The sequence below is a fragment of the Schistocerca cancellata genome, chromosome 6, assembly GCF_023864275.1.
Source record: "Schistocerca cancellata isolate TAMUIC-IGC-003103 chromosome 6, iqSchCanc2.1, whole genome shotgun sequence".
In the NCBI taxonomy this organism is placed as follows: Eukaryota; Metazoa; Arthropoda; class Insecta; order Orthoptera; family Acrididae; genus Schistocerca; species Schistocerca cancellata.
Window position 1 is genome coordinate 8261113 of NC_064631.1, and position 20342 is coordinate 8281454.

Sequence of the window (20342 nt, forward strand, 5' to 3'; positions counted from 1 at the left end):
GAAACAGGTTGAAGCATACCTCATATACTGGTACATTGTTAGTGAAACAACGATGACAGTTCCATTAGACTGTCATCCCAACGCTGGCACTTGATCCTTACAAAGCTCGTGTGGAAGCAGATAGAAGGATACATCTGTAGAAACAGCAAGAAACTCAGTCTACCACACATACTAACGTTAATACACGATGCGCTGTCGTATGTCAGTATTAAATGCTGGCGGGACACGAATTGCTCGTTGCGAATATAGAAGAAGACAACGTGTTGGACTCGTGCGGCTCCGTGGCCGGTGTCACCAGCAGTGCGGCGGCTGGGGCGGCAGCGCTGAGGAGCGGCGTGGAGCGCGCCGGCCACAGCGGCCGGCGCCCCTGTACTTCGGCCGCAGACGCAGTCGGATTATCTTCTGCAGGTGATAAGGCGCCAGACAACCTTCACATTTCAGTCGCTTGCTTCGGCACCTTGGCGACCTTATCTGTGATTTGCTCCAGTTATCACCGAAGAAATCGGGAACGAACACGTCAGGTGGTTACCACAGGCGTTGCTGCAAAGAGTTTACATTGATTTTTTCCAACCTGAGTCCTTCCTCTACCCACTAAACGACAAAGAGGCTTTATCGAAAATGGTGTACATTATTTAGTGAGCACATTACTCACGTGGAAGCAAGAGGAAGTTTTTATACCGAAATGGGCCTAGAAACGCTTAATTTCTGGTTTAAAGAGTGTCACTAGGAACAGTCCATAAAATTTATGGTTAACTGAGTTTTGCAACTGGCTTACAACAGCAGACATAATGTGTACGAAGTGTGGACCAAAGCACAGGACTCAGATATTCTTCTTTTTCTTGTGCCTTTGCCCTGTATCGGCACAGGGTGGTTACCGTTATTTTACCGCCAACCGACTGTCGATATAAAACCGTCCAGGCGACAGCAGCGTCACCTGCCGAGAAGTGACTGCTGGTCAGGCACGCACCATGCATGTGCTACCAGGGAGTGTCGTGTTCGTGTGCAGAACAGGCAAGCTGCGCAAACTATCTCGAGTTTGACTGGGGGCAGGTTGCGAGGCTCGGCACGATTATTTCGGCAACTGCACGACTTGTCGGGTGTTTGAGAAATGCTGTGGTCAATGTCTTCAACACGTGGTGAAATCGTGGTGAAACCACGTCCAGACGTCGTGGATTTGGGCGGCCACCCGTCATTACGTATGTCGGATGTTATGGGTTGGGAGTAGGGGGACAACTTTCGTACAGGTGCATTCTGTTAGTGCGGGTTGCCTAAATAAGGGGCAGGTATGCACTCTCGGGCAAACCTATTGTTCCCCTTTGAAAGACAGGTACTTAACCTATTGTTCTCCTTTGACTGACAGGTCCTTAGCCTATTGTTCCATTAAGCCGTTTTGCATATCACTGCACTTCAGCTATTGTCCCTCAACCCCCTCCCACTCCCCTCCTCCATCAGGAAACCCCCCACATCACGCTGCTGCAGGTACACTTTCAAGACTGAGTTAACAGTACACTTTCAAGTCTGATTTAACAGTACACTTTCAAGTCTAACAGTACACTTTCAAGTCTGAGTTAACCTATTGTTCTATCAAGTGCTTTTCCATGTCACACCCATTTCCTTTTGACTGACAACCACTTCACCTACTGTCCTTTCACCCTCTCCCCAACCCCCTCCCCCATTACTGCTACAAGTACACTTCCTGGCCTGAGTTATTGGAACAGGCCCTCCCTATTCACTCTTATCAATTTGATTCACTACTCAATTAAATTGATCAATTAATTAACCTCTCTGGTGGGAAAGTGCCAAACCCCCTGCCATGCCCCCCTGGCAGGAAATTCAAATTCCATCAATGCAACCTCTACTAACCTAAGAAAATGGCAGGAAGATAGATCACTTGCGCTTCCTCCACTAACCTAAGTCATCCGACTGCCACCACTTCCTAGCGACAGGTGAGGGAGAACTCGACCTGCGCTAGACTTAAGTATTTATTTTGCATACACCGGTCTTTATTTAAGCAATTAGAGGCAGTACCACCATCCAGTGTTTTCGCCACAAGTTCTGGACTCCAACTGTCCTAGTACGCAGTACTGCCACCAGAGGGCACTGTTGTCCATTCCGTGATGTAATCCAAGATGGCGCGGGAAAATGGCGGGAAACAGTGTGGTCACCATCGGCTCCAGAGTCCAACTGACCTAGTACACAGTAGCGCCACCAGAGGGCGCTGTCATCCCTTCCATGACATAATCCAAGATGGCGGTCTGGTGGTGGGGAGGAAGAGTCTCATAACAGGAAATTCAACGGTATATTGTTTATTTACAATAAAATAATTTTGTGGGGGTTGGATTCTGTTTGCTCATCATTCTCTGCTGTTTGGAAACATGTAGCTCTTGTAAGAAGTAATTACAGGGTGCAAACATGCTGCATAACCTAATGTTCGGCACTGTACTCTGGGTGTCTTAACCTAATGTTTGGCCCTTTGTCGGCTCTTAACCTATTGTTCTGTTAAGTGGTTTTCCATGTCACCCCCATTTCTGTAAACTATTCTACCACCTTTGATAGCAAATTAAGTAATTAGTTATGTCCTCCCACCATTTCTGGTGCTTTTGAACATTTGGGCTAGGTAATGGCAGCTGTGCTACATTTACAAACAGTTTCACAGCACAGAATGAGAGGTTAAGCTATGATCGCATGGATAGAACTGACATTTAAAAAATCGACAGAATTGTGAAAAATGATGGGAAATAGGTATAAATTGCCCAAATATACACCGAAATGCGGGGAAATTGAGGAAGTACTTGCGTATCTTCTGCTTCACGCAGAACAATTAGTACATGGGGACAAGTATGCGGCAGCAACAGAAATCCGAGAAAATGTCAACGTAGAAGCGAAGGGAAACAGGGAAGCAGTCAATTTTTTTCTGTCGAGGTAGCATTATACTGTGTGTCTATTGAGGTACCAGTGATTCACGTGAGTTTACTGCATTTGACTCTTTTTCTGGAAGACAGAGAACCATCTGCCTTTAAACTTACATGCATCTGCAATAAAGGATAACAGAGAGCGGATGGGGTGAGATGGAGCTGTTACAAGGTACGATTTAATGGCAGACTGACGATGCATCCCAGAGAGGTAGAAGTTGCTACAGGTCAATTTTTCCACTGTTATGTCAGGATGCGTTAGTCATGTGACATAACTTGCGTTCGACTCGTATACAGCTACAAGTTCTTTATGTTATTTAAACCACTGACTACTTGCGAACGTTAATGGTGAGCCTGTCGGTCATCAGAGGACTTCCATCTCACGTGTGATGAAATGTGCCACTTTGCTCTAAACAAACTTCGATTTATGTGATGTACTCCACCCCCCTGTCGCTTCTTGGGTGTAAAATCGAGACTTCATAACAAAATTAGCGATCGGTGCTTGCGAGGCACTGCAATCCCCGTGTATATATTTGCCTGACAGTTGTGATGTTTACAGAGTTAGTGTCAGAATGACTTGTAATTTTCACATGTCAGACGCTGCTGCTATCCGTTTATCTGTTTCCTTGTAAGAGATATCCCGCATTACTAACGATCATTTGATATAGGCCTCATGCAGGCATCATATAATTTCTGAACCGTGATTGGATATGAGCAGTGGACACTACACATCTCCATAAAGCTATATTGTGCCCGTATCACACACAGCAAATGTCTTATGGAAGTAATTTTTTCGTTTTACGGTTCGATAATATAGTTCATCATAGAGAAACCGGGAAGAAGGATGTATCTCATGCGCTTGAAATATATTTCTTACATTCGAATATTAACACGCTACATCCCATATGACTGATAGGTAGGAAACGCAAGCGATCTAACGTTATAGCCCGTTTTAAGTGCAGAACGTTGTAGTCTTAGGGGTGCAAATGTTTATGTTCTCTCTTACCAATACCTCCCCGGTCCTGATCCTAGACTCTGAAATAATACTTTAAAATTGATAGCTTGGTTGATTTACATAAAAATGCGTCGAATTCCATCTGTCTGGAGCTCCATCACGCGTAAAAAATCATCCGTTTCTTGTTCTTCTTAACCATCTGCTATTACATCACGACACTTTGAAATCTGTTCTTATACATAGATACGGTGTGCTAACCTGCTGGACATGGGCACATCTCAAGAAATCTTGTGCACTTGGATGCCTGAGGACTCGTCAAGCACCATTCATTCACGAGAAACGGAATGTAGCGGACTTCTTCTGGTCGGTTGCAGATTAAATCGGTAATGGTGCTGCAGGGCATCTTGATCAATGACAGCGTGAGGAGGGTCTTTCACTGTCTAATTTTACCCGAATACAACGAGGATGCTCTGTGACCCCCATATGCAGAGACGTAGATCGTAAATTAAGGACTGTTTTCGAGGTGTTAGAAATATGTAGAGCGCTGTCTGATATACTTTTATGGTCTACGTGTTCGAGAATTCCTAATGAATGGACGTACTGCTCAGTCATCTATCCACATTCGCAAAGATAAAGTGAAGAAGTGGCGGTTTAGCTATGATGCTGAAACTGGGAAACATGCTGTCACATCATTGTTCGGTACATCGATGGTGTCTTTTCCATCCGATCCATGCAATGGTACGCTGTTGGTTACCACATAATGACTGACTGATATCCCTTGTTTGAGTTGGAGAAAGAGTTTTGGTGGATGGACAGCACCTTCTGGGATGAATAGCACCGAAACAGCGATCGCGTACTGCAATATGGTGAATCAGTCGAAACAGAATGTAGAGTCATCAGCTAATCCGTGACTATGACAGAGGAGTTTAAATGTAGAGCTCGCGAATCACTTTTGGACTGTACTTTGGAACCCATCTACAACGCCACAAAAACTCCCCCAATTTGCTTATGTTGTAACTCTCTTTTATTTAAAATCATCCTGTGTGTGTGTGTGTGTGTGTGTGAGAGAGAGAGAGAGAGAGAGAGAGAGAGAGAGAGAGAGAGAGAGAGAGAGAGAGAGGAGAGAGAGAGAGAGAGAGAGAGAGAGAGACGTGTTATGGCAGCCTCAGTAATAACATGATTTACATGGTTTGACGTCTAGTTTTCTGTGAGAGGCCTTGACGTCTTAATGTCAGTAGAACCTGACACAGACCTCGAAGTTGTGGCAGAAAAACAAAATGTATGGTGATGTACAAAGCGCGCTACAGCAGAAACAAATAATGTTTCGAACAACGAGACGGGGCCACAGGGAGAGTCTCTCGCGACTTACAGTATGGTCCGCGGGATACGATCATCCTCCTACAGTACAGGTGACGGAACCTTAAACTGGCCTCGGCAGTGGACCAACACCTGTATACTTAATAGGATCGTCCCTGCACTGGCACCAGCAGCAGTTTTGTGGGTAAATTTAGTGACGGACAGGGTGTCCTGTCAGGGTTGGTAGGAGGAATGCTATTCTGGGAAGCATCGCAACCCTCTCCGCCAGACCCACATCGCAGCTACGCGTCGTCGCGCCGGCACAATACCGGATAAAGTTAGTGGAGACTTTATAGTTCGTAATTTTTCTCTGTAGGATGGTACAGAATAATGATGACAGCATGTTGGGCGGATAGATGTGAATGGAGGCGGATCTGCTTCGGACTTTAGTACCTGTGGTTCGGAGGCGCACCACAATGTGCGCTTTTCCACCAAATGGCCGAAACCCCGTCCTGTTGCACTAACTCAGGTCGTTCTGTTTCTACATAGGTTGCAGAAGGTGCTGGATACGGCTTTCTCTGACTTCTCCTCAGTTCCAACTTAAACAGAAACGATCACATGCGCAAATCTGCAGAAATGGGAGCAGTTGTGACTAAAACCACATTGGAATTTTAGTGTAGCAGATAAGTTCGAGAAAGGTGGCTCGTTTCGAGATACGGGAGTGCCAGAAGTATGATATGGCATCGAGACAGAATGTGTTACAAATACTGGAGAAATATCGAGTGGCGGCGGCGTAAGGGGGTTGAAAATATCAGTTTCATACCAGGCCCCACAGCCGAATCACTTTCAAAATTGTATAATTTTATTACTAGGGTGCATCGTGGGCTATATGTAACCGCACTGCTGGTGTGATAATATACACTTCTACTATTACCGTCTCGGTGTTTGTCCGGAAAAACCAATTCATTTGGAGGTAATGCCATACCTCGATTTATAAAGCCATTATAGTTTTTAACATGGATATTTGTGTGCACCTGTAGAACCAAGACCGTTTGTGACAGTAACATACATTAGTTGTTGTGATCGGGATTTTTAACATATGAGACGATTACAGCTCTCTTTCTAAGACACAGTGGTATCACTCACAAGAAAAACTTATAAGACATGTCCACCCATGACTTATTTTCTCTTAGTATTATTTTGTATCCTCTGTAGTAGTAGTAGTAGGGGATGTGTGATAGGTTCACCTTGAGCATAAGGGCTATGAAGGATGTGTTTGTCTTCCGACATGCGCAAAGGAGATGACTGTGAAATACTGTGATAGCAGAGGGAAGAGTATCTAAAGTGATGACGATGGTACAGATATTTCTATTTACAGAGCCACTGCCCTCTGCAGGGTGTATTTCCTATACTTCGCTCATTGTTGAATGTCATCCAATTGAGACCGCAATCCTAATATTTACTTGTAAATACAGGCATAAAATATATATCAGCGTCATTTCACAGAATGATGATTCTACCTACGTGTGTGGCGTAGGTGACTTGTGTGTGAATGATTCACATTTTCCATTAACAGTAGGAGCCGTGCAAATGTAGATAACTTAACTGTGTTATCCTGTAGACGATCGAATAGCGAACTAATAGTACGTTGGATAGCTTAGGTGATCGCATGGAAATTTGAGAAGATTGAATATGGAGGTGTGTTTGCGCTGGCCTGTTATTCCCTCCCATGTAAATTGTTTGGTTGACTGCTTCCACAAATTTCTCACTTTTATTTAGTTGAGAGAAGATCAATTGTGGTGTATGCATCTAGCAGGTGGAAGACACATTTGCTGGTTCTCTAGACATGAGAAACACCTTAGTTGTGTTTGTAAATTATAGGGATGATTTGGAATCTGTTACATCACCAGCATTGGTATTTGAGAGTGGAAATATCATTTTCCTATATTTGTTTCGAATTCCCACGTAAAGGTCCTCACACACGGGATAAGTTTCTAGTTACTCAGTGATCTAGAGCATGCTCCATATAGCTAAAGTTTCGGGTTCATAGAGAAATAATTCCCAGTTTATATCTTCAGAAATATGTTGCACGAGCGATTGGTAGGATACTGCTGTGTGCAAACCATGTGAAAATATATTTGTTCTTGTAATCCCTGAGTCTGTAGATGGGTGTAGAAAAGAAAGCAAGCAAGCAGTGAAGCATGTCCGGATCAGAAACAGTAATGCGTGTGTGCCGGGGGAGAAACAAGCTTGAATTTGTAGAAAACTTCTGAGAGTGACTTCAGCCTGCTAAGGGCGCTCTGCTCACACACCGGAGGTGTATGAGCGCCGACCTCACAGGGGGATATCTAGTGCTGTGAGGAGTGTATACAATGCTGTCTGTCTTCGTGATATATGTACGAATGATGTAAAAGGGGAAATTTTGTATGTTTACCACATTAAAGGCGGTAGTGGTATATTTCTGGGTTGGAGATTGGTCTCATGCTCTAATATTCAAGCTCCTGGCCTCAGTAGGACAGCAGTGTAATTGAGTAAGAGTTTTTCCTTATTCGACTACATGTAGGGCACGTTGCAGGACTTAATTCCCAGTGCAATATGATGATATATACAAACTACAATCATAATGCTCTATTCATTCACAAGACATCCTTTGTACATGGACGTAGGAGCGTGTACAAACTTATTTGAACAAGCTGGGGGCGCAAAGCATGTGCTAAAAGTTCTGAGATAGCAAGTGTTCAAAGACAGGGTGAAACAGTCCATCCATCTCTGGCGGGGATGCCGCCACTCATCTGCCACTGTGGCATTAGGGTATCTCCAGACGTGTTGCTGAAGGCTACCGAAAATTCCAGCCACTTTTTTCTCTTCTGTATGGCAGTGCTTCGAATTCTGTTTGCGTAATTGTTCTGAATCACTCCCGTCTGTCCTTAGAGCGTGCTCTGTTTCCAAATAACATCAAGAAACTAACCGTTAAGTATTTGTGAGACACTATAGAGCTTCCAAGAGTTCGACTTGGTTCTTATTATTACATAGTGATGTGACTTGTGAGCCTTTTAGATGGTGAGTCGCTACGAGGACGTTTTGCGGCGACATGTCAGTCACGCTGGAGCAGGCACACATGACTGGGTGCATCTCGTATGTCCCATTAGGATTGCAAGGGAGAAAGCAGCCTGCACTATTGTGGAACAGATTTCTATAGCGCGGTCTGTGACATCAGTATCCATAGGTATAGCGTCAGCAACGATAAAAACACTTGCTGCCCGGAGGTGATTCGCAGATGGGTTCGGTGTGAGCGCGCCTTGGAGTTCTGTGGCACGGTGGACAGGGGTGTGTGCTGTACCTCACGTGATCAGCGAGAACATGACGGCGGAGGAGCAGACGCTGCGGAATCGGGCCACTGCGAGCAGCTTGGATGCTGCAGCCCTAACCCACTAGCCTGAGGGAGGGAGGTTCATGGACACCAGAGTGATGCTGTGACGACTGGGACTGGGTGGGGACAGCTGCGGCGGCGGCGGCGGCGCCTGCAGTGGGGGCGGCGGAGGCGACAGGTGTCGAGTGGTGGGATGTGTTTTTATTTGCGATCTTTTGTTTAAACTGTATTCCATCGATTTCACCAACCAATAGGAATTTTAAAAAGTTACCCCATACATGTGAAAAATATTGATTTAATCAATTTGCATAAATTTTTACATCAACATGTTGTTAGCGTTACAATAGTCAAGGGGAAGGTGTGCGTGAGTGGGTGACATGGAGCAGAACAGCAGGTTAAGTGCAGAACACTAGGTTAATTTGCATAATTTTTATGTAGAATGCAGTACAAAAGTTTAAGGGGGTGGGTGACAAAGAAGAATGTGCCAGAAATGGCGTTCAAAAACATATGAAATTCGAAAAGTTTACCAGAAAGTGGTAGGAGGACATTACTAGTTACTTAATTTGGTATCAAAGGTGTCAGAATAATTTAAGGAAATGTGAGTGACATGGAAAACCACTTAACAGAACAATAGGTTAAATGCTGACAAAGGGCCAAACATTAGGGTAAGACACCCAGAGTACAGTGCCGAACATTAGGTTATGCAACATGTTTGCTCCCTGTAATTACTTGTTACAAGAGCTACATGTTTCCACACAGCAGAGAATGATGAGCAACAGAAATCCAACCCCCACAAACTGATTTTTTTTTTTTTGTAAATAATATACCATTGAATTTCCTGTTATGAGACCCTTCATCTCCACCACCAGACCAACATCTTGGATTATGTCATGGAAGGGACGACAGCTCCCTCTGGTGGCGCTACTGCGTACTAGGTCAGCTGGACTCTGGAGCCCATGGCGACCACATTGCTTTCCACCGTTTTCGCCCACCATCTTGGATTACATCACGGAATGGACAACAGCGCCCTCTGGTGGCAGTGTCTTCGCCGCGAGCTCCGGATAGTATCGATATGGATGGGGAGTATGACATAGATCGTGAACTGGAAAAGATAGCGACTCAGACTGGCAACACGAATGTGCATTTCGTGGAACTGTTTCAGTGTCATGATCATCCTCATCTTAATACAGCCGTCAGGCATAATAATATGAGACTTGGGGGTGTGCTGATGACAGAAGGCATGGGTCACATTTCTGTGGAGTCGATGGAGTCTATCAGCAGTGCAGGTTTCACTAGACATGGCCTACACCTCAACAGGTATGGGAAGGGGAGGTTGGCAAAGCTTATAGGTGACAGCATATGTGGGGGTGGTGGGACCACACATGGGAAAATTCCTGCCGTAGTGGGTGTTAGAGCTGCACCTTTTTTAGATTGAAGTAAGCTGATAGGTATTCCTGCTTAAGGGAAGTCTCTCTAACAAAGGAACCACTTTCGACAAAGCTTAGGTATCCGAGTAATGAGGGAATTAGTATATTTCATCAAAATATACAAGGTATTAGATATAAAGTTAGTGAACTGCTTATAGATGTTGACTCTGAAATTATTGGTATATCTGAACACTTCTTAAATAAGGACATAATTCAAAGGCTTCCTTTACCAGGATAGAGGTTGGCTGGCAGCTTTCCTAGGAGCTGTTGCGGTGTGGGGGAGTAGCCATGTATGTGAAAAACGGCATTCCATTTGAATCAATTGATGTTTCGAAGTACTGCAGGTGTGTTCAAATTCAGTGGAGCTAAACTTCTAACTGTTGTTATTTATAAATCCCCAGACTCCGATTTCACAACATTTTTGCTAAAGCTACAGGAGGTTCTTGGTTCACTTTATGGGAAATACAAAAAGGTAGTTATATGTGGTGACTTCAATATTGATTGTATAAGTGATTGTGCAAGGAAAAGGATGCTGGTAGACCTCCTTAATTCATATAATCTTATGCAAACCTTATTCTTTCCAACGAGAGTGCAAGGGAACAGTAGAACAACCATAGACAACATTTTTGTTCATTCCTCATTACTAGAAGGGCATTCAGTTAGCAAAAAGGTGAATGGCTTTTCAGATCATGATGCACAAATTTTAACTCTAAAAGATTTTTGTGCTGCAACACATGTTAAATATAGTTATCAACTATTTAGGAAAGCTGATCCAGTTGCTGTAGAGACCTTTGTAAACCTTATCAAGGAACAAGAGTGGCAAGATGTTTATAGTGCTGATACAGTAGACGATAAATATAATGCTTTCCTCAAGACTTTTCTCATGCTCTCTGAAAGTTGCTTTCCGTTAGAACATTCAAAACAGGGTACTAGCACAAACAGGTAGCCTGGGTGGCTGACTAGAGGGATAAGAATATCTTGTAGAACAAAGTGGCAATTATATCAAAACGTTAGAAACAGTCAAAATCTAAATGCAGCAGCCCATTACAAACAGTATTGTAAGGTGCTTAAAAATGTTATTATGAAGGCAAAAAGTGTGTGGTATGCAGATAGAATAGCTAAATCTCAGGATAAAATTAAAACCATATGGTCAATCGTAAAGGAAGTGGCTGGTCTGCAGAGACAGGTCGAGGATATAGAATCAGTGCGTAGTGGGAATGTGTGTGTTACTGATAAGTCACATATATGTGCAGTATTTAATAATCACTTTCTGAATATAGCAGGTGAACTAAATAGAAACCTAGTCCCAACAGGGAATCATATAGCGCTCTTAGAAAAAAGTATTCCGAGACTGTTACCTGAAATGCTCCTCCATGATACTGACAAGAGCGAGATTGAGTTAATAATTAAATCACTAAAGGCCAAGAACTGTCATGAATATGATGGGGTATCTAGCAGAATACTGAAGTATTGTTCTATGTATGTTAGCCCACTACTTAGCCATATCTGTAACTTTTCCTTTAGGAGTGGTCAGTTTCCTGAGCAATTAAAGTACTTGGTAGTGAAGCTACTGTATAAAAAGGGAGACAGGGATAATGTTGACAATTTTAGACCTATTTCTATGCCATCAGTGTTTGCTAAAGTTATCGAGAAGGCTGTATATACAACGTTTCTGGAGCATTTAAATTCACATAATTTGCTGTCAAATGTACAGTTTGGTTTTAAAAATGGTTTGACAACTGAAAATGCTATATTCTCTTTTCCCCATGAGGTTTTGGACGGATCACATAAAAGGTTGCGAACGCTAGGTGTTTTCTTTGATTTAACGAAGGCTTTTGACTGTGTTGACCACAAAATATTACTGCAGAAGTTGGACCATTATGGAGTAAGGGGAGTAGCTTACAATCAGTTCGCCTCTTACTTTAAGAACAGTAAGCAGAAGGTAATTCACCGCAATATTGAGAGTGGTAGTAATGTTCAATCCCAATGGGGCACTGTTAAGTGGGGCATTCCCCAAGGGTCGGTTCTGGGGCCACTGCTGTTTCTTATTTATATAAATGATATGCCTTCTAGTATTACAGGTGATTCAAAAATATTTCTGTTTGCTGATGACACCAGCTTGGTAGTGAAGGATCTTGTGTGTAATATTGAAAAAGTATCAAATAATGTAGTTCATGAAATAGGTTCATTGCTTGTGGAAAATAATTTGATGCTAAATCACAGTAAGACTCAGTTTTTACAGTTTCTAACTCACAATTCAACAAGAACCGATATTTTGATCAGACAGAATGGGCATTTTATAAGCGAGACGGAACAGTTCAAGTTCCTAGGTGTTCAGATAGGCAGTAAGGTGTTGTGGAAAGCCCATGTTCTGGATCTTGTTCAGAAACTAAATGGTGCTCTATTTACCATTAGAACAGTATCTGAAATAAGTGACAGTTCAACACGAAAAGTAGTCTACTTCGCATATTTTCATACGCTTATGTCATATGGTATTATTTTTTGGGGTAAGTCTTCTGATTCAAAAGGGGTATTTTTAGCTCAAAAACGGGCTGTTCGAGCTATATGTGATGTAAGTTTCAGAACCTCTTGTCGACCCCTATTCAATAGTCTGGGAATTCCGACATTGCCCTCACAGTATATATTTACTTTAATGTCCTTTGTTGTTAGCAGTATTACGTTATTCCCAAGAGTTATCAACTAGGCAGAAATCAAATCTGCATGTGGAATGCACTTCCTTGACTCTTTTGCAGAAAGGAGTGCAGTATTCTGCTGCATCCATTTTCAATAAGCTACCACAAGAACTCAAAAATCTTATCAGTAGCCCAAACACTTTTAATTCTAAACTGAAGAGTTTCCTCATGGCTCACTCCTTCTATTCTGTCGAGGAGCTCCTGGAAGAGCTGAAAAAATAAGCAAATTCCAGTGTTACATTGTTGATTTTCTTTATTTAAACTTACGACTTGTTGCCTGAATATGTTTCTTATATTTCATTTTATCTGTTTCTACTATCGTGTTATAATTTCATGTATTGACTCGTTCCATGATCATGGAGACTTCTCCTTAATTTGGTCCCATGGAACAATAAATAAATAAAGAAAATTGATAAGAGTGAGATGTGGTCCTATTCCAATAGCTCAGATCTGGAAGTGTACCTGTAGCAGTGATGGGGGAGGGGGTTGGGGGAGGGGGAGGGTGTGGGGGTACAATAGGTTAATTACCTGTCAATCAAAGGGAAATGGAAGTGACTTGGAAAAGTACTTAACAGAACAATAGGCTAACTCAAACTTGAAAAATGGTTCAAATGGCTCTGAGCATTATGGGCCTTAACATCTGAGATCTTCAGTACCCTAGACTTAGAACTACTTAAACCTAAGGACATCACACACATCCATGCCCGAGGCACGATTCGAACCTGCGACCTTAGCAGTAGCACAGTTCCAGACGAAGCACCTAGTACTGTTCGACAACAGCTGTTGGCAACTCAGACTTGAAAGTGTACCTTTAGCAGCGAGGGGTGGACGGTTTCCTGAGGGGGAGGTGAGTGGGAGGGGGTGGGGGGACAATAGGTTAAGTGCAGTGACATGGAAAACCACTTAACAGAACAATATGTTAAGTGCCTGTCAATCAAAGGAGAACAATAGGTATGAGTGCATGCCTGCCCCTGATGTAGGCAACTCGCACTAACAGACTGCACCAGCAACCCCTCCTGAGGGGGTAGGGGGGTGTGACAGGGTGGGGGAACAGTAGGTTAAGTGTGATGACATGGAAAACCACTTAACAGAACAATATGTTAAGTGCCTGTCAGTCAAAGGAGAAAAATAGGTTTGCACCTGAGTGCATACCTGCCCCCGATGTAGGCAATCCACGCTAAGAAAATGCACCCGTGCGAAGGTCGTCCCCCTACTGTTGGGCAGACTGGTGGTAAAATAGGACGGGCAGCAAACAGTGGCCAACTAACATCAGGCTAATATGCTGGATAGAGTGCAAGTGTGTCTGAAAACACAGTGCACCGAACTCCCCTAACGATGGGCCTCTGCAGGCGACGACCGATGTACGTGCCAATGTTAACATGACTTCATCGGTAAGCAAGACTGAAATGGGTACATGACCTCAGGCACCGGACTTCGGCACGATGACTGAGCATTGCCTGTTCTGATGAATCCCAGCATGTTGTTCATCATATCGATGGAAGAGCGCGAATCCGTCCTCTTCCAGAGGAACAGCTCCTTGACACCTGCACTGAACGACGGAGACAAGCTGGCGGCGGTCCCATTAAGCTCTGGGGAACATTCCCGTGGGCTTCCATGGGCGCAGTGGAGCTCGTGAAAGGCGACATGGCGGCCAAGTAGTATTGAACACTGTTTGCACACCACATACACCCCATCAACAATTATTTTCCCTGACTGTAGCGCTATTTTTCAGCATGATAATTCGTGGAGTGGAATGTGTGATGGAGTGGTTCGAGAAACAAGGTGGCGAGTTCCAGTTGATGTGCTGGCCCCCGAACTTGCCAGATGAAAACCCAATCGAACAAATCTGAGATGTGATTGTACTTGGCATGAGAGCTCCTCGTCCCACTTCCTGGAATAAACGAGAATTAGGTGACTTGTGTGTGTATATGTGGTGTCAACTCCTTCCAGCGACTTGCTTCCATGCTATGATACGTTGCCGCTGTTATCGGCGCAAAAGGCGGACATATTGGCTATTAGGTAGGTGTTCATAATGTACTGGCTGATCAATGTATGTACCCCAACTGGCTGCGTGTAGTGGTATTCGTGGGAAAGTGAGCGAAAGTTTTTTTAAATGTTTGAAAATCGCGTAACTGAGTACCGGCCGAGTATTCAAGTAGTGGGGCATGGAAAACCGCCTGAAAACCACATTCAGTCTGTCCAGTACGCTGCCCTCATTGTTAACCCGATAGGTGGACTTAATCCGGGGTCGCCCCGTCGCAGAAGCAGCGCTTTAACTTGCACAGCTATCCAGGCGAGCACAGGAATCAGATGCTAGAAAATTGCGGCCTCGCAAGCATTCGTCTCTTGGATAGCATCGAAACAACACTTGACCCAGGCGGTGCAGTTCACTGGGGCAACCTCACACCCACCACGACAGAAGAAGGCAGTGCGGGCCATCACAGTGGCTAGACGGTGGCCCCTAGTGCAAGAGAACTTGTGTTTTATGTTTCGTACTGTGGAGCTGTGGAACACTACCTGGCTTATTTACCACGGGCTCTCGGTTATGGTAACTGATTTTAGGTGGGCGGTAACGATCTTTAGAAATACAGCAAACTCCCGATCATACGGGTTAATGCTGACTCGAGCGTGCAGGGACGAACGAAGAACACAGATAATCCACAATACACGTATTTTTTGGGGAAGCTGCTGTTCAATATATTCGAGAAACATGTTACATGTCATATTTCAATGTCCACTGCATTTCTTACGTTTTTCTAGCGGGAAACCGACATATCTTTTTTAGAGAAATACACTAAGAAAAGCGCTACTTTTCGTATTACTTGCTTTCATTTCACGTTCCGAAAATAATCATCCAGTTTCACTGTTTCTGTTTTTCATTCAATTTTCTTACTAAAGGTTGGTTTCATTTTCTGAAGAATCAAGACATCAGTATAGTCAAACGAATTTGGTGCTCCTTCTAGTGACACATCAACGCATTTCAGTGTCTCGACTTAAAGTGAGCTAGAAATTATCAATCTTTACCTCTTACGGAAATGGATAGGGAAATACATTTGCAGGAAATCGCTGGTGGGAGTGTTTCAAGGGTACAGTCTAAACATTCAGCTGAAGATACAATGTCAAGCAACTGGGAATTAGGAAATTGTTTCAGCAGCATTCGACAATGGGATTTCAGCTCAGATCATTTTCCTGCTGCAAAACACGATTTACAAACATCACAGCGCATTCTAAACGAATGTGTTCGTTCTGGTTGTAACAGAGTACTCCACGATTTTTTTTTTCCTTTTTAAAAGTTTTCGAAATATGCACGGATAATTCGCAAACCAGATTTCTCTCCTAGTGACGATCAGATACCAGTTGTAGTCTTCAGTTTTTCGCCTCCGCTTTGTCATTTCTTCAACTGCAGGAAACTAAATATCTGTCAAGCGGAGATACAAAACCTTCCGTTGCACAGATAGAGACGTTTCGTCACTGAGAGGTCTTGTTTAAACCGTCGACTTCACGTAATTCGACAGAAAATAGGTCCAGTGGGCTTCACCCAAATGAACGTCCCGATCACGAAATTGGTTGATCCCTAGGTTACCACCGACTTGGATAATTTGCGTTGAGGTGCGCTAGTCCAGGGACCACTGTGCACTGTGCACCTCGACAACTTGCTGTCAAAATGTTAGCCAAATGATCGGGAGACGTGGTCCACCAGAAACGTTGGAAGTTCACAAGTATAAGTCTGTTTCAGCATTTCGTGGTTTCCCAGCAAGCGATCTCCAACAATGCTAGCCCACATGCTGACCAGAACCTCTTTTGGGGTGAAAGTTCATCCATTGCATCTTGACTCAACAATATCTTCACATGCGGCTTACGGAAGTTCTCTTTATAATCTGCTACGAAGCTTACATCCAACCGTAACCCACCACTACTTAGCTGTGACACATATATTTTTGGATTCATTTTGACATAAACTTTTACTGCTACATTTACACTGGAAATGAGATACGTAAGTATTGGCCAGTATTGTCGATACACCATGATAATGGAAATTTAAATGATGTGATTCGCTCCTGCTGCTGGCTTTCACCAAATCAGACAGAAGCATGCTCAGGCACTGTTGTCGGTAACCGAAGTAAGTTTATGGACGGTGCTGGTACACAGAGGTGCCAGCAGTTCGCTGCGTTGGTGTTGCAAGTGTACAGAGTGGGTCTACCTACTTAGTTCATGTGGCGCATACTTTGAGCCCCACTGCCGCACTGCACATAGCAAATTGTTACGAGCTGTCATCTTACATTGAAAGCGTGACTTGCCGTGGAGCCGGGAGGAGAGCAGGAGAGCAGATGTTTGGTTCTCACGCTGACACAGCTGATGTTGGCTACTGGGGCGAGCGAGCTGTTGTACTTGCTTAACGCTGCGTCCAGTACGTTACAAATACTCTTTGAATCTAAAGAAGTGTTATTAAATATTAATCGATCTTTTTCATCGTTAATATACCAAATTCTATGGATAAAACAACCGTACTGTTGAAATTTCAAATCAATAACTTCATACATTCGGAAATATATAGTTTTACCTAAAAGACATTATAACCACACTGGCATTGTGAAAATGAGTTAGGGACTGTAATCATCTATAGTATTAACTGAAACTACAACCCAGAGGATAGGTTCATATAACCTAACTTTCTGAAAATTTCCTTAGTTTATTTACCACAGATTTCTGACTTAATTAAAAGTACTTTGGAAAATTATTATTTCATAGTGTTTTGCTGGAGTGGACGACCAGGAACGAAGTGCTCCGATTAAAGGGGGTAAGACAGGCATGTAGTCTTTCGCCCTTACTGTTCAATATGAACATCGAAGAAGCAATGACGGACATAAAAGAAAGATTAAGGAGGGGAATTAAAATTTAAGGTGAATGCATATCAATGATATGATTCGCTGATGACATTGCTAACTTGAGTGAAAGTGAATAACAATATTGTGAATGGAATGGACAGTCTAATGAGTACAGAATATGGATTGAGAGTAAATCGAAGTAAGACGAAAATAATGCGCAGTAGCAGAAACGAGAACAGCGACAAACTTAAAATCAGGATTGATGCTCACGAAGTAGATGAAGTTTTCTGCTACCTGGGCAGCAAAATAACTAGTGACGAATGGAGCAAGGGGGACATCAAAAGTAGAATAGCACAGGCAAAAAGGGTATTCCTGGCCGAGAGAAGTCTACTAGTATCAAACATAGGCCATAATTTGAGGAAGAAATTTCTGAGACTGTATGTCTGAGGCACAGCATCGCATGGTAGTTAATGAACAAAGTAAGAGCATATGGACTACCAGACCAATTGTGTGATTGGATTGAGGAGTTCCTAGATAACAGAACGCAGCATGTCATTCTCAATGGAGAGGTCTTCCGAAGTAAGAGTGATTTCAGGTGTGCCGCAGGGGAGTGTCGTAGGACCGTTGCTATTCACAATATACATAAATGACCTTGTGGATAACATCGGAAGGTCACTGAGGCTTTTTGCGAATGATGCTGTAGTATATCGAGAGGAAATTGTACTGAAATTCCCTGCAACGAATTGACGCATGGTGCAGGGAATGGCAATTGAATCTCAATGTAGACAAGTGTAATGTGCTGCGAATACATAGAAAGAAAGATCATTTATCATTTAGCTACAATATAGCAGGTCAGCAACTGGAAGCAGTTAATTCCATAAATTATCTGGGAGTACGCATTAGGAGTGATTTAAAATGGAATGATCATATAAAGTTGATCTTCGGTAAAGCAGATGCCAGACTGAGATTCATTGGAAGAATCCTAAGGAAATGCAATCCGAAAACAAAGGAAGTAGGTTACAGTACACTTGTTCGTCCACTGCTTGACTACTGCTCACCAGTGTGGGATCCGTGCCAGATAAGGTTGATGGAAGAGATAGAGAAGATCCAACAGAGAGCAGCGCGCTTCGCTACAGGATCATTTAGTAATCGCGAAAGCGTTACGGAGATGATAGATAAACTCCAGTGGAAGACTCTGCAGGAGAGACCCTCAGTAGCTCGGTACGGGCTTTTATGAAGTTTCGAGAACATACCTTCACCGAGGAGTCAAGCAGTATATTGCTCCCTCATACGTATATTTCGCGTAGAGACCATGAGGATAAAATCAGAGAGATTAGAGCCCACACAGAGGCATACCAACGATCTTTCTTTCCACGAACAATACGAGACTGGAATAGAAAGGAGAACCGATAGAGGTACTCAAAGTACCCTCCGCCACACACCGCCAGGTGGCTTGCGGAGTATGGATGTAAATGTAGATGTAGTGAAATATGGACTGTGGGAAAACGGAAACGAAGAGAATCAAAGCACTTAAGATGTGGTGCTACAGACGAAAGTCAGAAATTGGAATTCATCAAGCAAATAATTGAGGACGTAGGTAAAAAGTGCTACTCTGAGATGAAAATATTAGCACGGGAGAAGAATTTGTGGCATCAAACCAGTGAGAAGGCTGATAACTCAAGAAAAAGAGTCTTTTGGTTATGCGAGTGTTTTTGAGAGAGTGAATGGAGGACATACGTAAAATGAAGATGTGATATTTTATTAAAACTATGTAAAGACCTCGGGAGTAGACAACATTCCATTGGAACTACTGAGAGCTTTGGTAGAGCCAGTCCTGACAAAACTCTACCATCTGGTGAGTAAGATGTATGAGACAGGCGAAATTCCTTCAGACTTCAAGAAGAATATAATAATTCCAATCCCAAAGAAAGCAGGTGTTGACAGATGTGAAAATTACCGAACTATCAGTTTAATAAGTCACAGCTGCAAAATACTAACGCGAATTCTTTACAGACGAATGGAAAAACTGGTTGAAGCCGACCTCGGGGAAGATCAGTTTGGATTCCGTTGAAATGTTGGAACACATGAGGCAATACTGACCCTATGACTTATCTTAGAAGAAAGATTAAGGAAAGGCAAACCTACGTTTCCAGCATTTGTAGACTTAGAGAAAGCTTTTGACAATGTTGACTGGAATCTTTCAAATTCTGAAGGTGGCAGGGGTAAAATACAGGGAGTGAAAGGCTATTTACAATTTGTACAGAAAGGAGATGACAGTTATAAGAGTGGAGGGGCATGAAAGGGAAGCAGTCGTTAGGAAGGGAGTGAAACAGGGTTGTAGCCTCTCCCAGATGCTATTCAATCTGTATATTGAGCAAGCAGTAAAGGAAACAAAAGAAAAGTTCGGAGTAGGCATTAAAATCCATGGAGAATAAATAAAAACTTTGAGGTTCGCCGATGACATTGTAATTCTGTAAGAGACAGCAGAGGACTTGCAAGAGGAGTTGAACGGAATGGACAGTGCCTTGAAAGGAGGGTATAAGATGAACATCAACAACAGAAAAACGAGGATAATGGAATGTAGTCAAATGAAGAATTAGATTAGGAAATGAGACGTTTAAAGTAGTAAATTAATATTGCTATTTGGGGAGCAAAATAACTGATGATGGTCGAAGTAGAGAGGATATAAAATGTAGACTGGCAATGGCAAGGAAAGCGTTTCTGAAGAAGAGAAATTTGTTAACATCGAGTATAGATTTAAGTGTCAGGAAGTCGTTTCTGAAAGTATTTGTATGGAGTGTAGCCATGTAAGGAAGTGAAACATGAACGACAAATAGTTTAGACAAGAAGGGAATAGAAGCTT

At 43.1% G+C, this 20342-nt stretch overlaps 1 protein-coding gene across 3 annotated transcripts in view; it reads left to right on the plus strand.

Moving 5' to 3' along the window:
* The window catches only part of LOC126191491 (UDP-glycosyltransferase UGT5-like), a 152777-nt gene that overhangs the window by 17853 nt on the left and 114582 nt on the right, over positions 1 to 20342 (plus strand). The window lies entirely within an intron of this gene.